We start from the raw sequence: 18,308 nt of genomic DNA, 5'->3' as shown, positions 1-18,308 counted from the left end.
AAGATCACGGCTGTGTTGCAGGGCTAGCAGGGAAGCTGGACAATTTGGGAGGGAGTTGCCATTCAGAACATCAGTTGGTCAGACTTGTGGAAGATGCCTCAGGCAAGGATTAGCTTTCTCGTTCACACAATATATGACATACTTCCCTGCCCCCGTAACGTCCAGCGGTGGTTTGGGAGCGAGGAATGCTGCTACCTCTGCAATGCCAGCAACGGAAGCCCCCGGCACATCGCGTCACGCTGCAAGATCGCGCTCTCTCAGGAGCGCTACAGATTGCACCACGAACAGGTCCTGAGAAAGTTAGCTGAGGCGCTGGAGAGGTATGAACCAGATAACAAAAAGTCACATCAGCAGAGAGCAGCATCAGAGGACAGAACATAGACACACCAGGCAGAGAAAGAAGCAGCTTGCTCCTTTTCCCATGACAAAGAGAGACAAATGAAGGTTCATCTGGACAGGCAACTTTGGTTCCCCACAGAGATCACCACCACATCTCCCGCCCTGACATTGTTGTATGGTCCAGCAATACAAGGTTGGCTTACCTCAGTGAACTTTCAATCCCACATGAAGAAGGGATTGAATCTGCCTTCAAGTGCAAAAAAGGCCAAATATGCGAACTTGACTGCTGGGTGTCAGGATGGTGGCTGGAAGACCACCATCTACCTCATTGAGTTGGGGTGCCGAGGCGTTGTAGGGCTGTCAACCATGCACCTCTTGAGGGACGCAGGGGTGACTGGAGCCAAGGTGTTGAAAGCGGTTACAGAGCTGGCGAACAAGGGGTCCTTTCTGTTAGGAGTTTGCATGTTCTCCCCATGTCTATGTGGATTTCCTCCGGGTTCTCCAGTTTCCTTCCACAGTCCAAAAACATGCAGTAGGTGTTTGGAAAAAACTAAAAAAAAATTGCCACAAGTGAGTGAGTGAGTGATTGGTTGTCTATCTATAGTGGCCCTGCAATTGACTGGTGACCAGTCCATGGTGTACCCCGCCCTCACCTGATGACAGCTGATAGCCTTCAGCATAAGCGGCAGAAGATGGATAGGTGGATGGATAGTTATTTTTCATTTTGGTTGTCCTGTTTCCATTGCAATTCAGAACAGAGAAAAGTCCAGGAGACTAGTATTCTACATTCCAGAAGTAACTCCCCTAACTAAAAAACGATCAAGAAACTTGTTGTAGCATACCTTGTCTAGAAGTTAACTATTGTGAGTAGAAGTTAATTTACTTTAGTAGACAGTTTGAAACTTACTTGTTACTGTTGTTGTTGCTGTTGTTGTTGTGGTTCTTGTCCTTGTGATTGGTTTCGGTTTCTGATTGGCCCATCAACTTCGGGCTTATCCCAGTCTCCCGCCTGTAGGCCATTGACAGACAATTAGTGCTCTTTAAATTCCAGACGCATTTGAAAGCTGGGCTTTCGTAGCATAGGGCCCCGCAAATGAAGGCAAACGCGAAACAAGGCAGTCAACTTTTTCAAGGGCAAAACTTCTTCAAGCGAAAACGCAGTCAAGTAAAACTGACAAAACCCAGTTGCAACCACCCACCAACTGCTTTCCTAGTTTAGACCATGAGCTTCCTCCCCATCCCCAGTGTGGCACCCACCCGCAGACGTTGGGTCGCACCTAGACGCCGCAACCCTTCCAACCTCATATATCCAACCGCATCCTACTACACTAAACAGGAGGTATCCGGGGCTCTCTGGAACTGCCGGTCAGGAGTGAAAGAAAAGGCAACAGATTTCATTTCATATATCACCTTGCACACTAAATTTTCTAGCTCTAACAGAAACATGGATTATTCCGGAAAACACAGCCATACCAGCTGCCTTGTCCGATATGTATACATTCACTCACGCCGATATGTATACATTCACTCATGCCCCCAAAGCAAATGAGCGGGGCGGTGGAACCTGCTTGTTAATCTGCCCAGAATGGAAATCCTCTCCTGTTTCCATCCCACACTTTTGAGTTCCATGCCATCCTTGTCACTCACCCGGTGAGACTCACTATTATAGTTGTATACTGTCCACCTCGGCCCTTTGGGTTATTTCTGGAGGAACTTGATGCACTCATATCACACTTCCCCATTGACGATTCCGCTCTTACTCTTCTTGGTGACTTCAACTGTGGGGAAAAGGACTAGCTAGAACCACTAGTTTCTCCTCTCCTCCTTTGACCTTCACCTCCCTCCCTCCCCTCCCACCCATGCGGCTGGTCGTCAGCTTGACCTAATTTTCACCAGAAACTGCCCTCCGACTAACATCTCGGTCATGCCTGTTGATAAAAAACAGCTCTCAGATCACCATTTCATCACCTGCACCCTAGCCCTCTCCCCCTCTTCCTCAACTCCCCCCACTGCCCAGCTGGTCTCTACACGCAGACACCTCCGTTCACTGAATCCCATGGATCTTGCCTCATCCACTACTCCTTCTCTCCCCTTGATCAATTCATTTTCTCTCCTCCCCGCTGACGAAGCTACTGACACACTGATTTCCACCCTCTTCTCCTCAATAGAACAACTCTGCCCCCTCACCTCCAGACCTGTTCGCTCAACCCCACCAGCTCCATGGCTATCTGACACTGTACGTAGTGACAGACGGACCCTCAGAACGGCTGAACTCAAATGGAAGAAGTCCCTACTCCCTGATGACCTCAAAACCTTCCACTCGCTCCTATCCACCTTCTCCTCCATTCTCTCAAAGGTGAAAGCCACCTTCTATCGCTCCAAATTCAATCCTCTTCATCTAATCTCAAGAAACTCTTTAAAACCTTCACTACACTTCTCCAACCACCTCCTCCCTCTCCCACCTCTTCCCTTCTGCCCGATGATTTCGCAAACTTCTTTGAAAAGAAAGTAAATGACATCAGATCCTCTTTCTGTCACAGTCCAATTAGCTCCACAGCCAACCACCCCTCCTCTCCCTTCCCACCCATTGCACCAGTCACTACCCTCCCCCCCTCCCCAAACCCGTCCTCTTCATCCCCCCCAACCCACCTCAGCCTACTCTACCCCACCTCACCCCTCTCTCCCCCCCCGAGGTCCTCAAACTCATAACATCCAGCCGGCCGACCACCTGCTCCCTCGATCCAGTCCCCTCCCCCCTCTTACAATCCATAGCACCAGACCTTTTCCCCTTCCTATCTCACCTCATCAACACGCCCCTCCAGACAGGCTGCTTTCCATCTACCTTCAAGTCTATGAGGGTCACCCCTCTGCTCAAGAAACCAGCACTTGACCCATCTGACATCAAAAACTATAGACCCGTCTCCCTTCTACCCTTTCTCTCAAAAACACTTGAGCGTGAAGTCTTTAACCAACTCTCTCACTACCTTCAGCAAAACAACCCCCTGGACCCTCTTCAGTCAGGGTTCAAAGTAGGTCACTCAACAGAGACAGCTCTCCTTGCAGTGTCACAATCACTGCAGGAAGCAAGAGCAACCTCTCTCCCATCTGTGCTTATACTTCATGACCTGTCAGCCTACCTGACAGGTCGCTCCTACCAGGTGACATGGCGGGGGGCTGTGTCTGAACCATGCAGACTGTCTACTGGTGCTCCACAAGGTTCGGTTTTAGGCCCTCTTCTCACTGTACATGACATTGCTTGGTTCTGTCATTCGCTCCCATGGCTTCTCTTAACGCTGCTATGCTGACGACACACAGCCTATCCTGTCCTTCAACCCCATAAGACACACAGGTGGAAACCCAAATTACAGCTTGCCTGTTTGACATCTCAGATTGGATGGCAACAAACCACCTGTAGCTCAACCTAGACAAGACTGAGCTGCTCTTTCTCCGGGGGAAAGGTTGTCCGCATAGAGACCTTGCCATCACCATCGACAACACTGTGGTAAGCCAACCACAACTGCGAGAAACCTGGGTGTGGTCCTAGACAATCAACTGTTGTTCCCAGCGAATGTCACAGCAGTTGCACCTTTCTGCAGATTCCACCTTCACACGATCAGGGAGATTCACAGATTCCTCATGGAGGATACGGCACAGATACTCATCCAGGCTCTAGTCATCTCATGTCTGGACTACTGCAACTCCCTCCTTGACGGTGCCCCAGCGGTGACCATCAGGCCTCTGGAGCTTATTCAGAAAGCGGCAGCCCGCCTGGTGTTCAACTATCCCAAATTCCCCCATGCAACTCCCCTTCTTATGTCCCTTCACTGGCTCCCAGCAGCCACCCGCATCAAATTCAAGACCCTGGTGCTCGCCTACCGGGCAATGAATGGGACAGCCCCGTCATATCTTTAGGATATGGTCAAGCCACATGTCCCTACCTGTCCCCTCTGACCTGCCACCTCTCGGTGACTGTCCACCACATCACCCCTTGGCTCTTTTCGGTCTTGGCTCCTCAGTGGTGGAACGAACTCCTGGAAAAGGTCAGAATAGCGGGGTTGCTAACTATCTTCCACCGTGAGCTGAAAACGTACCTCTTCACCAAGCACTACCCCACTAATCGCACTTAGCACTTAGACCCCCCCCCCCCCCCCCCAAAAAAAGACGAAGAAATTAATTAATGTATGTATGTATATGGTTTTGAGATGGCTGTTTGGTAGAGTGGTGACTTCTGAATAACGACAAATGGCACTTTGGATTTTTGGTTATTGAATTGCAATTTTTGTAAGTCGCTTTGGATAAAAGTGCCTGCTAAATGACTGTAATGTAATGTAATGTAATGTAAAAAAGAATAATTGCTGTATTTTATGCCATTAGCCAAACTGCCAGAAACACAAGTAACTTTGAACAAATCAACAATACTGAAAAAAATCACAGGGTGTGTATCAAACATTTTGAAGATAATCATGTATAAATTCTCAATAAATCAGCAGGGATAAATAAATAAATTCTTTTTACTTTTGTTGAACAAATCTTCATTTATGAGGTAAATTTTCTAATTGTAATTCAGTATCCACAAATCTTCATTCAAGCCAACATATTACAAGTCCAAGATATCTAAACCTTGTGCGTCATAAATGAGAACTAAACAGCCCCATCATTTACATAAGTTAAATGGTCTGAAGAGATTAAAAATATGTAATGGTATTTTTTGATTTTGAACCAGAAGTTATTGGTATTAAATATTTTTAAGGGATACTTAATTCACAATCTCTACATTATGGTTTCAGCATTGAACAGACAAGTCAGGTAGATGTAATTTCGAGGCGCAATAGAAAATAATCGTCTGGAGGATGTTGTTTGATACAGCAAATGCCCCGTATGAATAACCTGTATATTACAAACACGTCTAATGTAGTAATATAGAAATGCATTATTCTCTCCAATGCATACTATGGATCTAGTTGGTTAATTGGTAAAAATCATCAAGGTGAAGGTTTTAATGTGCTACTTTACTTTCGCTCGTTACCGTTCATCAACTTTTTACATTCGTGTGAAGTCGTGTGCGTATTTCCTGCCCTGTCTAATACCATCCAGAATCGAGCGACTACCCCTCCCACAATCAGATATGGACAGTCAAAGTGAATGCGGAGGCCAGGGAAAGTAGAGCCAAGCGAAAGAGTATCCGGCAGCATTTGAGGAAAATGGCGATCTTGCAGGACGAACACCCCCACTCGTAGATGCTGCAAACGCGTTGAAATTATTTCAGCCTTACAGACGACTTTCCTTTCATCTAGTTGCACTTTACACTTTGACGAGGTGAGTCTGGTTCAAGTGCATTTTCGTTTCGTTTTTTGTTTTTGACTATTTTCCAACATTAAGCCGAAGTATGCATGTCGGTGACTGACGAAGATAAGTTATGCCGCTGCAGTTGTTTAGTTAGCCATGACTGAGCCAAAGCAGTTAGTTAGCCTCCGGACAATATACCACTAAAGAAGCCCGGCCTATGGGTTTACAGTTTGCATTATTAACAGGGAAAAGCGACAGACAACATTAGGGTTCCAGTTGACCAGCATCAGAAACCGCGGTTATACAGAGTTATCCCATTATTTTTCGGCAAGCTAACTTATGCTAGCGAGACTCATGCTTCGTTCCGGACATTGAATAACCTTAGCTTGATATTTGTGCTTTGATTTTTGCATTCATAATTCTTTAACTAAGAACTGCTGCAGTCTTGTATGGTTTAGTCATTTGTGGATTACTTGAGTCACCGGGTTATTTTCAAAACTACACCACTTAATATGAAATATTGTAGGTAGGTGGCCGTGTCTTTAAAAGTAGCATTTCGCTAGCTGTAGCAGGAATGCTAGTCTAACGACGCAGATTCGTCGGCATTAGAATAAAACAGATGTTCTGCCACAGATTGCAAATTACTAAATTGCATGTATTCTATCTTCTCCGAATGCTTACAGATATTGTCTCAATGTGAATCGCAATGCAAAAGTATGTTTGACGAGAAAATTAATTAATCTGCAGATTTAACGTTATTTCACTCAAGACCACCCTCTGTCGGGAAGTAACAGAACTATTTGTTTAGTCAGAGTAAACAGCAGACCGCGACGATGCAGGTTTTGTACTTATTTATGTAACTGGTTCAGTTCTGGAAGCACTGGTAGTCTATCGAAGACTTATGATGATTCAACTAGCTCGTTTGTCACGTAGGATCTTGAAAGGGATGTCGTTTGTGTGTAGGTTGCTTTGGAAAATTACCAAGCTCGAGAGAAGCCATGTTGGTTAAGCTGTAAGTCAGGCAACAGCTGAGATAATGGCCGATCAAGATCCGAGGTGTTACTCTGACCTAAACAGACTCTCCCCCTGGTTCGTTATCAGTAATACACAGGCACTCATTCTCCATGTAGGCTGTAAGCATTAGAGGCCCAATTGGTCTATTTCCCTGTTTGGCAAATCAACCTGTTTTTCCGCACAATTATGATACTTCTTTCAGCTACTATCAGCAAGTCCTTGATCAGACTTTACACACTCACTTTAAAGGAACAAAACTCAATAATCACAGACATGCAACATATTTAATTTTTTGTTTTACAATTGTTGTGGTCTTAGTCACTGTATGTATGGTATTCTTACTGCGATTTTAAATTGGAAGCTTTATCAACTAACCTATTCCACCAAAGAACCTGAAGTATTTTAGCAGGTGAGTTGACTACCACAGACATTCATATATGCTCAACAATGGGCCAATTTGTGAATCACTTTGACAGACAGACAGACAGCAGGGGCAGAGGGAGAAGTGAGGTGGCTGCTGCTTATGCAAGCACATGCTGTTCACTTTGAATTGAATTAGAGTCTGGTTTGGTCTTAGCTACATTGTGCTGACTAAGCTTTGCTGTTTTAAAATCACCAAATGAGAAGCCAGAGTCCTGATGTTTTGTGTGTGGAAAGGTGTTTGTGCAGCTCATTGTTCTCATACAGTAAGTCCACATGCAGCTATACAAAAGAGCTGTGTAGCACAACTTGTCACTAGCTGCCACATTTGATCCATTTTATGTTTGTTATTTCTAAATGTTTTTTATGTATCATGTCCTCTGCAGTTTTCTGAATGTAAATTGATAATTTTATAACAGTGATTTGGTGTATCTACCCTGTCTTTTGGAATATGTCCATTTGCCTTTGTTAAAATATGTTGAAGGATATTCTAAAAAGGTTGTGAAAAACATCAAAAGCTGTGTTTTATGGTTTGAAAACTTGATGTATTCAATGGTTTTGTCATGTTCAGTTTAATGTTTTACCTGGACTCATATAGATGGTGGTGTTTTACATTAAGATATTTATGTGTTAGGGTGGGGTGAGGTTGCAACTATTTCTAAACTACTTTTAAAAGTGGAGTACCTTACCTGTTTTCTGCATTTATAGACATACTGTTTCAGCTACAGTTTTACATGTACCCCCAAATGTTTTAACACTCTGAACTTTAATCTCATCATATCATAATATCTAGCTTTGCGCTTACAGAAAACATCAGGTGGTTTTTGCATATATGTCGATCTTCTGTCGCTTATCTTGGGTTGGGATGTGAGGCAGTAGCCTAAGTAGGGAGGCCCAAACTTCCCTCCCACCAGCTACTAGGTCCAGCGAGTCCACATCTGTTTTCATATCAGCTTGGCTCACTTGAATCCTCTGACACTAATAAAAATGCTAAGTTCAAGGTACTATCCCAAACAGAAAGGCAAATAGTTGAGTCAGTGTTGCATTGGACTTGTATTTTGAAAGTGTATGGAGGTTTTTAGTCATACAGGTCATAGTTAATCCTTGTCAAAATCTTATCATGGCAACTGGCCTTGATTTCTTCCCTTGGAACAATTTCAACTAGTCGTGGTAAGTTTAGTAGTTGTCGAACAGAATCAATTTGTCCTCTTAGAACGTAAGAAATTGCAATGTAAACGCTCAAGTTTTTTTTAGCTCATGCAATTTAGTTTCTTTTCTACTCTGTATCACTTGAATAACAAACACATCTGAATCATTGGGAATGAAAATGCTCTTATGGGTTTGAGTTAGTTTGCTTAAATGTCTGATTTCTACCTCCTAAGAAATTCAAAGACAGTTTCATCGTTAAGTGGCTCAGCTCTTTTGACAGAGAAGGGAAAGGATAGACTACAAAAGACAAAAAAGATGAACAAAATGAATACTGTACTTTCGGAATACTAAATCTATTAGTATGTTCTCATTAACAGAGGACAAGATAGACAGATTAATAGATATAGTTGCCGGAAAAACTATGTTGAATTTTTGAAATTTTATGGTTTTCTACATGAATTGGTTGTAAATTCTGGGTACTGACAAACATAACATGCATGGAATATTTATGATTACCGTATTTTCCGCACTATAAGGCGCACGTTCAATGAATGGGCTATTTTAATCATTTTGCCATGTATAAGATGCATAAATTAGAAGCTACAGTCCACTTAATGGAGCTGCGCTAAAGGGAATGTCAACAAAACGGTCAGATAAGTCAGTCAGTCAAACTTTATTAATAGAATACAAACCAACGTTCTGACAACTCTGTTCACTCTCAAACCAAGTGAGTGCATTCACAATATGGTATCGTACATACCGGTAGCTCCTACTGGTATTTGTACCCCCCTAGTTGAAAACAATGTTTTTCCAACTCCATTTGTCAGAGTTCAAAAATCATAAAACGAAAGCACCAAGAAGGACCGCCTTCTTTACTCGGGGCAGGTCATCTTGTTGCTTCCTCCACTTCCATACCATTGATTTGTTAATGTTGAATTCTCTCATTGCTGCTCTATTCCAGTGTTCTACTGTGCGACTGATCGCCTTGAGTTTAAACTCTGCGTCGTAAGCGTGTCTCTTGAAAGGAGCCATTTTGGGGTCTTAACAAAGAATTGCACGCTTCAGGCAGACATATATCCCAGCATGCACTGCGCGCCACTTCTTCTACAGGAGAAAATTGAGTCAGCGGCTACTTCCCGTAGTTGCGCGACCTCTTGCGGCTCAAATTTGATCCATATATAAGGCTTACTGTCGCCTTTTGAGAAAATATAATCTGCCGTACACCACCTGTACGGCAGATTTGTAAATGATGTGAGAGGGTGAGTGTTTACCTAAGTCCATGACCGACACCACCGTTTTGTTAGGTGTTGAGCTGCAGGTTGTTAATTGTACACCATGCTGCCAGCTGCGACACTGTGTCCGATGCTGTTATGTTGTGTCCCTATATGTTGTCTCATCATTGTTCTTGATAAGGCCAAGGGCCGTGGTATCATTGGCAAACTTCAACAGCTTTATGGAGGGGTGGTTGGAGGTGCCCTCATTGGTGTATAGAGAGAACATATAATGATGTTGCATCTGAATTGGTCATCCCCTTTAAAATGGGGCAGTGTGTTCCCTCTCAAGTTGGATTACACTCTTCGGCCTTCCTGGTAAAGTCTATTTGAGGTATTTGACCGTGTAACCTAGGGAGTCTTTTAGGGGGTTCTCCAGGAGCATTGGGCATCATACACTGCTTGGTCCCTATACGATTAGTGTCAGAGCTTGGTCTGTATGCCAGGTAGTAAGTCAGATTTATTCCTGGGAGGTAAATGCTAGGGCTGCCCTCTGTCAAAAATTCTGTTCATAAAATTTATGGACATGAAGGAGCAGCAACTCTTATCTGACCTTCTCGGCAGTCCATGTGCCTCACCCTTTCTTTTAAGACTATGCCTGTCAACCCTGTGGAGCGAACTTGGCTGCGAGGACTCTTATCCCAATCTGCTTTGCAGTTGGCTGCACATTGGAGGTCAGGTGAAGAGGCCAACAGAAACACATCTGAAAAAAGCAGAGAAGTCATCCTGAGGTCCCAGTGCTAAATACTCTACTCCCAACAGCTGTGCCCAGAAATACTCTCTATAAAGATCTTGAATAACTGCTCCATCCAGCAGCTTGATGAAATGTGTGTTATTGGCAACATTTCAGAGACTGGATGGCTTGTTTGTCACAACCCTAGGACTGTATACCCTCCCAAGTCAGCCCATGGTATATGGTCATGCACTTTCTCCAAGTCGAAGATGCAGACTTTGACAGGAAGAGCATATTCCCATGAACTCTCTCCAATCCTCATGTGGATGAATAAATGGTCTGCTGTTCCACGACCTCCCAGTCATCTTCCTCCAGTTTCATCACTGTCATTACCCACTTGAGCATTCAAGTCTTAGCAGGACAAGGAGCCACAGGTGGTGTCCCATCCAAAACACCTGTCAGTGACTCCAGGAAGGTTTTTTATTCATTTTTTACTCTGAGGGACTTTTTGGCACATAGGCTTAAAATAAGATCTTCTTTCCTCTCCACATACTTGTAAAGCAGAAGCCCCCTTGTTCATTGGGGAAAACTATCACACAGCCCACTGCCTGGGATTTGTGAGCATCCCTACACTCGCCCAACTTCTTTCAACCTGAGTGACTCCAGGATAGAAGAAAGCCTATCCCCTCTCTAGGAGCTTGGTTCCAGAGCCAATGCCGTCTGTGAGGGAGGCAATTCATTTCTGTATCGCTCAATTCATTAGCTTGCTTTGCACCAGACTACCAGAGAAGGTAGTTTTTCATATCTCAAAAACCTGTTTGCCACATTAAAGACCAACATGACTACATCTCCTCCTCCACCCCAAAATTCATAGCATTTGAACCTGATTTCTCTAATTTAAACCTTTGATAAAATTAGATAATCCAATCGATCTACAGTGCAAAAAATGCTGTTTGGATTTTTTACCCACGTCCTTCAAATATGTGCCTCAAATAGTGTAGGAGTAGCATTTATGCCTCTTAAGAGGCAAATTGTGAAGTATGTTCTGTCAAACCTGCTTCTCTGCTAAAGACAAAAGCAAATCTTTGTCATTTTCACATATACAGTGAAGTTCCAATCCACAGCTTAAAAACAAAATGGATAGTAAATAACTCAAAGTCTACAATGAAAATAAATTAATTTGAATACATCAATAAAAACAGTGTGTAAGTCTGGGTTGCAGTGGTTAGCACTTTGGCTTCACAGCATGAAGGACCCTGGTTTGATTCCAACAAGGGGACCTTTCTGTGTGTAGTTTGCATGTTCTCCCTGTGTCTCCGGTTTCCTTCCCCAGTCCAAAAACACAGAGCAGGTTAATTGGAAGAAAGTAGGGAAAAATTGGCCCGAATGAGCGACTTAATGATTGTTTGTCTGTATATTTGGCCCTGTGATTGACTGGTGACCAGTCCAGGGTGCACCGTGCTGCTTGCCTGATTACAGCTGGGATGGGCTCCAGTATCCCCCGTGACCCTGAGTGCAAGATTACCAGCAGATGATGGATGGATGAGTGTAAGTCTAAGGGGTTACACAATCCCTAACATAGTCAGTTCTTTGTGGAGTTTAGTGTAGGTTTTGCAAGTGGATAGAAGCTATGTTTGAATCTTTTTGCCCTAGTTCTTTTTGACCTGGGCCATCACCTGATGGCCACAGTTCCAATGACCAGGAAGGGAAGTGTGCTTATCATATTCTTGGCTTTTTTTAGGCAACGGGAACCGTGTAGGTCTTCCAGTGCAGTGCAAGGGCAGCCAGCAATCTTCTGGGCCGTTACTTTAACCCTCTGGAGTGCTTTCCCCTGAGCCACTGGGCAGCTGGTGTACTATAGGCACATGTGGTATGTTCGTGTGCTCTTGATGGTGCCCTGGTAGAAGGACAGTTTTTGTCTTCGTATCATGTTGTTCTTCCTAAATATTCTCACAAAGTAGTCTCTACCGTGCGTATTTCAATACTTCTGAGGTGTTCATCCTCTAAGTCAGGCCCCCCTCCATATCCACTCTAAGGAAGCAGAAGTCTGCTACCCTCTCCACGTGGTCCCTGCTGATGACTAATGGTGGAATGCTGGTTTTCTTCCTTGTAAAGTCCATTATGTGTTTCTTGGTTTTTGAGGTGTTGAGGAGCTGGTTGTTGACACTGCATTATTGTAACAAGTGTTGTACCTGTACGCAGACCCCCCCCCCCCCCCCCAACAATGTTGCTGGTATTGCTGTGCAGTCGTGTGTGTGTGTATAGGGAGTAGATGGTCAGTCAACTGGTCAGTCGTCGTTGAGGCTGGAAATGTGGGGTTCTTTGGCAGGGGGATTACAGTGGAGGACCTTAGGGAGAGTGAAAATGTGGACTGTGCCAGGGACTGGTTGAAAGTCTTTGTAAGACTTCAGCCAACTGGTCTGCACAGTCCCTCAGTACACATGCAGCTGTCCTCCTTGGTGTCAATGCAGGTCTTAATGTAGCACAGCACGCTTTCTGTGAACACCTCCAGGTCCTGATCTTCAAAGACTGCCCAGTTGGTTCTATTCAAAGCTGTCCTGCTGCTGGTATGAACCGTCAGGCGAAGTCGCAACAGTTCTTGTGATGATAGGAATTTTATCGGATTGATGTAACTAAGTTTGATAGATGTTTGGATTTTTCTTCAGCAGGATAGTTAAGAATGACAGCCGTATAATGTAAACCTTTTTTTTATCCTAAAAACTTCATTGTATTAAAAACTAATGTGAAATTAAATGTAAGTTCTCACAAACTTTATAGTTTGGAAAGGGTCAAAAATGGTATGTTTTGCTTGAGCGTGACATTTGATAATGAAATAGGTTTTTTGCTGAGCTGACTGAGGAAATTGCTGATGTTCCCACCACTGGGATCAATGTCTTGATCAACTTTTGTTTTTTTAATTTATTATTCTTAACTCCCTTGAGGCAGATACAGCTCGATAGGACATTTTTTTCAAGTGCCTCTCCCTCATCTCTTTCTTCCTCTGTTGTTCCTGCAGCTTCTTGAACTGCCTTCAGACTGTTATATGGCAGCTAGCCAACAGTACCCAACTTGCAGGTAGTGATTCTGTAAACACATGTTTGCTATGGGGCTGTTGCACTAACTTTGGGTTATTAATTATTCTTTCATGAAGTTAGAAGCGTTAAAAAAATATCATTTTGGGTTATTAATTATTTGTTCATGAAGTTAGAAGCATTTAAAAAAAAACTGTCATTTTGTAAGAAATTCATAATAGTAAAGCAGCAGTATTGAATCAGCCAGCACTATAATTTTTTTTTTTTGAGTTGTAATGCCTGCTTACAATCTAAGCCATTATATTCCTCATTAAAAATTGTAAAATTTACCCCATTAAATTTCTGGACAAACAAAATTTTTGTCTTTGTTGTTTAAATTCCAGATTTTGACTCTTGTTTTGAAGTGATTGCTTTATTGCTTTTGTTTTTCAGTCTTGAATGCACAACCACACCCATAGCTAACATATTAGTGCACTCAAAAGTTTGTAAATTGTAGTAATTAAAGCAGTTTTGCACTAGCCAAAGGTAAAAACACCAGCTGGTGATTAAGTTTCAGATATATTTTAGCTTACATTTTATTCATGGCCATTCTACTTAAAACAATTACCAAAAGGAGCTTTGGTTTTACCCAGATGAAACATTAACTGTGAAGAAATGAACAAAAATAGAGGGGAGATGGTGAACATGCCTGTCTAAAAAAAGGCGAAAATTGAGAGTCCTAGCCATTATTAGCCAAAAACCATGCCACAGTCTTAAAAAATTGTTTATTTTTCTGGTTTTCAACAAGAAATCAAAATGGGATTTTGAAACATCTTTAGCTCACATTTCTGTTCTTGTTCAAATCAACTGCTTTTTATATAAAAGTGTGGTCATATTATTGTGTAGGAAAAACCAAGACTTACAGCTTTTTCCAAGAAAATGCAGATGTGTGAAGTGTTTAAAATTCATGTGTGCAAAATAACAAGGAAAGGATGGGGTGGGGGTGTAATAATGCCAATTTTACATCAGATTTAAGTATTAATTTTTCCTACTTTTGTTGTATTTTATGTTGTGTGTATTTACAGTAACTGAAAACAGTTTCTATGTCATGTAAATGGTTTATAGTATTGATCTTACAATTATTTCGTGCAAGGCTTCTTAAGGGTATCAAAGACTTTCAGATCAAGATTTTTATCTTAAAAACGTGTGGTTGCAAAATGTATTATAATGTTAAACTCTTGCCTAATATTTGAAGATCTGTGAAACCCATGGTAATCCATTCAACATATTGATTCATTTTAAAATCTTTGTGTTGGCCAAGGTAAATGCTACATTATAATCCAATTAACAGATTAGAACACAGCCTGTTGCTTTCTAAAACAGGCGTAATGGTAACCCACATGGCCCAGTGTAGCTTAATTCAACATTTGTTAATAAATCTGCACACTGTGATTAAACACTAATCTGAAACTATTTAGTGGTATGTTATCCAGTTTTTGGAGGAAAATAGAATTATAAGTAAAGCAGAACATATCTGTTACATAACCTCTATCTTGGGTTTCTCCTCTCCGCTTAAAGTTGCTGTTCTGGTTGTCACATACCCACATCTGCAAAAAGCAGAACAGCAACACAACTTTTCCTGTCTAAACATATGGAAGTCCTGATTTTCCTTGCACAGACACAATTTTATCCATCCTAATTATGTTTAATTTTATTTTTGACCACTTGGAGAATTTTCATCAATTTTAAATGATTTGCAGCATCCGATATACATCTTTTGTTATGACAGTTCCGGACTGCAATACTACTGATTGTCATTGTTGAATTAAGCTACGATTGTAGTAGCAGTTACAGTGAAATATTCTGTCTTATTGTCCTCCACAGGGAACAATCCCAAAGAAGAACAAACTGGATTAATGAGAGAGAGTAAAGGAGTGTGTTTGGAGGAGATAAGAAGATCCAGGGCTAAAAAAAAGGTCAGAAAATATGCTGTCATTAAAATTCATAAAAAAAACTATTGATTGAGTTTATGTCAAAACAGGAGGCATGGTTAACATTTACAGCTTAATCTCCTTTCTTGTTTCTATGGTCTTTTGTGTATTTTAAAGCCTGCCCTAATCACAGAAAGGTGTGTACTGGCATGCACTGAAGTGGAGTTCTCCGTGTGAATTGCCATTACAGTTTCCTTAGACTCTTGTCTGTACAAACCTCCCCCATCAGTGGTGTGTGGTGAGGCACCTCTCTTTTGGAGTCAGATTTACGATTGTAAGGACTCAAGAGTATCTTGTTCCCTATTCAGTTGGCAGCATGCATATTTATTACTGGTAATGCTTCATATCTCATCAGCAGTCCTCTTTCACGAACAGCAACACACGTATGGGTACATATTTGGACCAGAAAGAACATTTCTTTTACAGTGGCAAAAGACAGCTCGAGCAAATTTTCAATGCATGGTGCAACAATTCATTGCCATTCTAAAGAGGAAAAAAGTATAGAGTGATTGCACAACTCAATCTAAATTTTGATCCTCAGTTAAACTTTTAGTGCTGTTCAAAATATATATTCTGGTATTTTAATCAACCTTAGTACTGATTGGTTTTCAAGACGATAATCAGAATCAGAAATACTTGAATTGTATATGAAGTCCCTGTGCCTATCCTTTGCAACGAAAAGCTTGATACTTTGTTACAGAGTTGTCCTTATTTTGTTTTATTTATTTATTTTATCCTATACTGCATATGCAAGGATTGTAGCAATAAACACCTGCCAGCTTACACCAAAGTTAATGTTACTGACGCGCGTGCGAGCCCCAATATATTTTATGGAACAGAGGGTGAACGGGCTCTGGTGATTTGCTAACTCCTTCCCTTATTAAAGCCTAAAGAACAATGTTTTTGTTTATACTTCCGTCTAAAAATGTATTTTCTTAAATTTTAACTTCAATTGGTTTTGTGTCTTCTATCTTGTCCATCATACAATCACACCGAACATCAGTGTAATCCTTTCACCTGGAACATTCTAAATTATGTGCTGTTCTGTGTTAATTGTGTTAAATTTTTGTAACAGGTTATTTTTTGGTCATGAATTTATCAAAATTTACATCCCAGGCCTAGTTATTATGTCATATTGATGTTATTGTCATGTTTCTGTATGTGTTGAATTTCATCATGGCACAGCTCAAATTATCTCAGTACAAGACTCTGAACTAGTACGGCCATTTGTACACAGAGTCATCCATTGTTCACTGCTGTTGTTGTAGATTGGTATTTTCAAATTCTTCTGTCATGGTTAACTGTATTTTAGTGAGCCACAGTTATAGTTCACAATTTAAAGATTCATGTTATGTTCATGTTATTGTTTTCTGATAACCCACTTCCAATTTTGGCTTATACTGATTTATTTTCTTTCCACTAAATTTGCCTTAAATGACAGCTTGTCCTCTTACAATGAATCATTTAAATTCAATATAAAGAGGATCGATAGTTAAAAAAAGCGTGGAGTAGGTCCAAAAATACCCAGACCTACCATGGCAGACATAAAGTAAGTCTTATGATTAGGTACCTCTATCTTGTATCCTCAAATCTATTATATTTGGTCCGTCTAGCACTAAAAGAAAAAAAATCAACATCTGGGCTGGAAGGACTTTTCAATTTACAAATTCATCTTCGTACAAGTTGATAAATAAAATCTTTTTGTTAACTGTATTTCCGCACTATAAGGTGCACCGGCTTATAATGTGCACCTTCAATGAATTGCCTATTTTAAAAATGTTTTCATATATAAGACGCATAGAATATAAGCTACAGTAGTGGCTGGGGTTGCGTTATGGATCCACTTAAAGGAGCAGGGCTAAAAGGAATGTCAACTAAACGGTCAGATAAGTCAGTCAATCAAACTTTATTAATAGAATACAAACCAACGTTCTGATAACTCTGTTCACTCCCAAAACAAGTTAGTGCAATACGGTACTGTACATACCGGTAGCGCTTACCGGTATATGCGCTGCCTTTTTTGAAAACAATGTATTTCCAACTCCATTTTTTAAAGTTCAAAGCATTTCATAAAACGAAAGTACCAAGAAGGACCGCCTTCTTCACTCGGGGCAGGTCATCTTGTCGCTTCCTCCACTTCCATACCATTGATTCGTTAATGTTGAAGTCTCATTGCTGCTCTACTCCGGTGTTCTACTGTGCGACTGATAGCCTTGAGTTTAAACTCTGCGTCGTAAGTGTGTCTCTTCACAATGAAAATGCGAGAATAGAGCAGCAAAGAGAGAATTCAACTTTAACAAATAAATGGTACGGAAGTGGAGGAAGCGACAAGATGACCTGCGCCGAGTAAAGAATACCAATCAGACTTTCTGAAGGAACAAAGTGAGATGGCTGCTATATATGCCTAATAATGTGATGCGCCTTACATATGACAGTTTTTTTTAAAAATAGGCCATTCAATGAAATTGCGCCTTATAATCCGATGCGCCTTATGGTGCGGAAAATACGGTACTTGCATTTTTTCATATGCACGAATGGTTTGTTCTTATGGCACTTGCCATTTCTGCTGCTGGATATTTTATATGATATCGATAGAATTTTTTATGGTTAACTTTTATTATGTGTATATGTATTTTTTTTATTCTAGAGTTTTTCTTTTGAGATACCCCTTTTCCTGGTCTTGCTTATTGCAAAACCAAAAGCATGTTCATGGGTTTGGTATGAGGGCTATTTGGACTCTCCAAGTCTGAAGTCACTGTCATTGTGTACGTCTCTTTCATCTGCATTAGTGCCGGATGGGTTTTTCTTTTGTATATCTGACCTCATAATCCTTTTCCTCTAATACGAGTAGCTGCATTCCCCTAAGACATGTTTTACCTTCTCAATCCCCTTATTCTTATTTAAAATAGTCTCTTTTCTAGCTCCTTAGATATTTGTATACTTCTTTTTTCATTTTTTTTCCCCACTATTCTCCCTATCAGATGAGAAATGAAACGTCTTCCAGAAAAGAAACTAAATCCAGTTGCAAGGATACGTTTTGACAAGGATCATTCTTAATGTCTTGGCTTCTCTAATCAGTGCTTAAGTACTTGTGGTGAAAAAGTGTACATTACAGTCTATAGCTTTAAGTTGTGTTGGGAAAAATACCTTGCGA

General features: G+C 41.4%; 1 protein-coding gene and 1 long non-coding RNA gene across 7 annotated transcripts in view; one reads left to right on the top strand and one right to left on the bottom strand.

The window, feature by feature from the left end:
- Positions 1-659: 659 nt before the first annotated feature.
- On the bottom strand, positions 660-6,648 carry LOC147229516 (uncharacterized). The gene is made up of 4 exons (XR_015106795.1): positions 6,607-6,648; positions 4,278-4,370; positions 1,247-1,348; positions 660-848 (listed from the first exon to the last, which is right to left on the bottom strand). It is a non-coding gene; the product is annotated as an uncharacterized LOC147229516 (long non-coding RNA).
- Positions 5,536-18,308, top strand: part of LOC147229515 (trinucleotide repeat-containing gene 6A protein-like) — a 49,826-nt gene continuing 37,053 nt past the window's right edge. For 5 of the 6 annotated variants that reach the window (XM_086155004.1, XM_086155002.1, XM_086155001.1 and 2 more), the window contains exons 1-2: positions 5,536-5,655; positions 15,048-15,139. The gene's annotated coding sequence lies outside the window, so the exon portion shown is untranslated. Of the gene's footprint in view, positions 5,656-6,909; positions 7,049-13,168; positions 13,228-15,047; positions 15,140-18,308 lie in introns of those variants that run through there. The other variant, XM_086154999.1, reaches the window with a different exon arrangement.

Source organism: Fistularia commersonii, chromosome 11, assembly GCF_037954325.1.
Source record: "Fistularia commersonii isolate RoL2024-O1a breed Wild chromosome 11, RoL_Fcom_v1.0, whole genome shotgun sequence".
Taxonomy (NCBI): Eukaryota; Metazoa; Chordata; class Actinopteri; order Syngnathiformes; family Fistulariidae; genus Fistularia; species Fistularia commersonii.
Note: the sequence above shows the minus strand (reverse complement) of the source record. Positions and strands in the feature narration are given on the sequence as shown.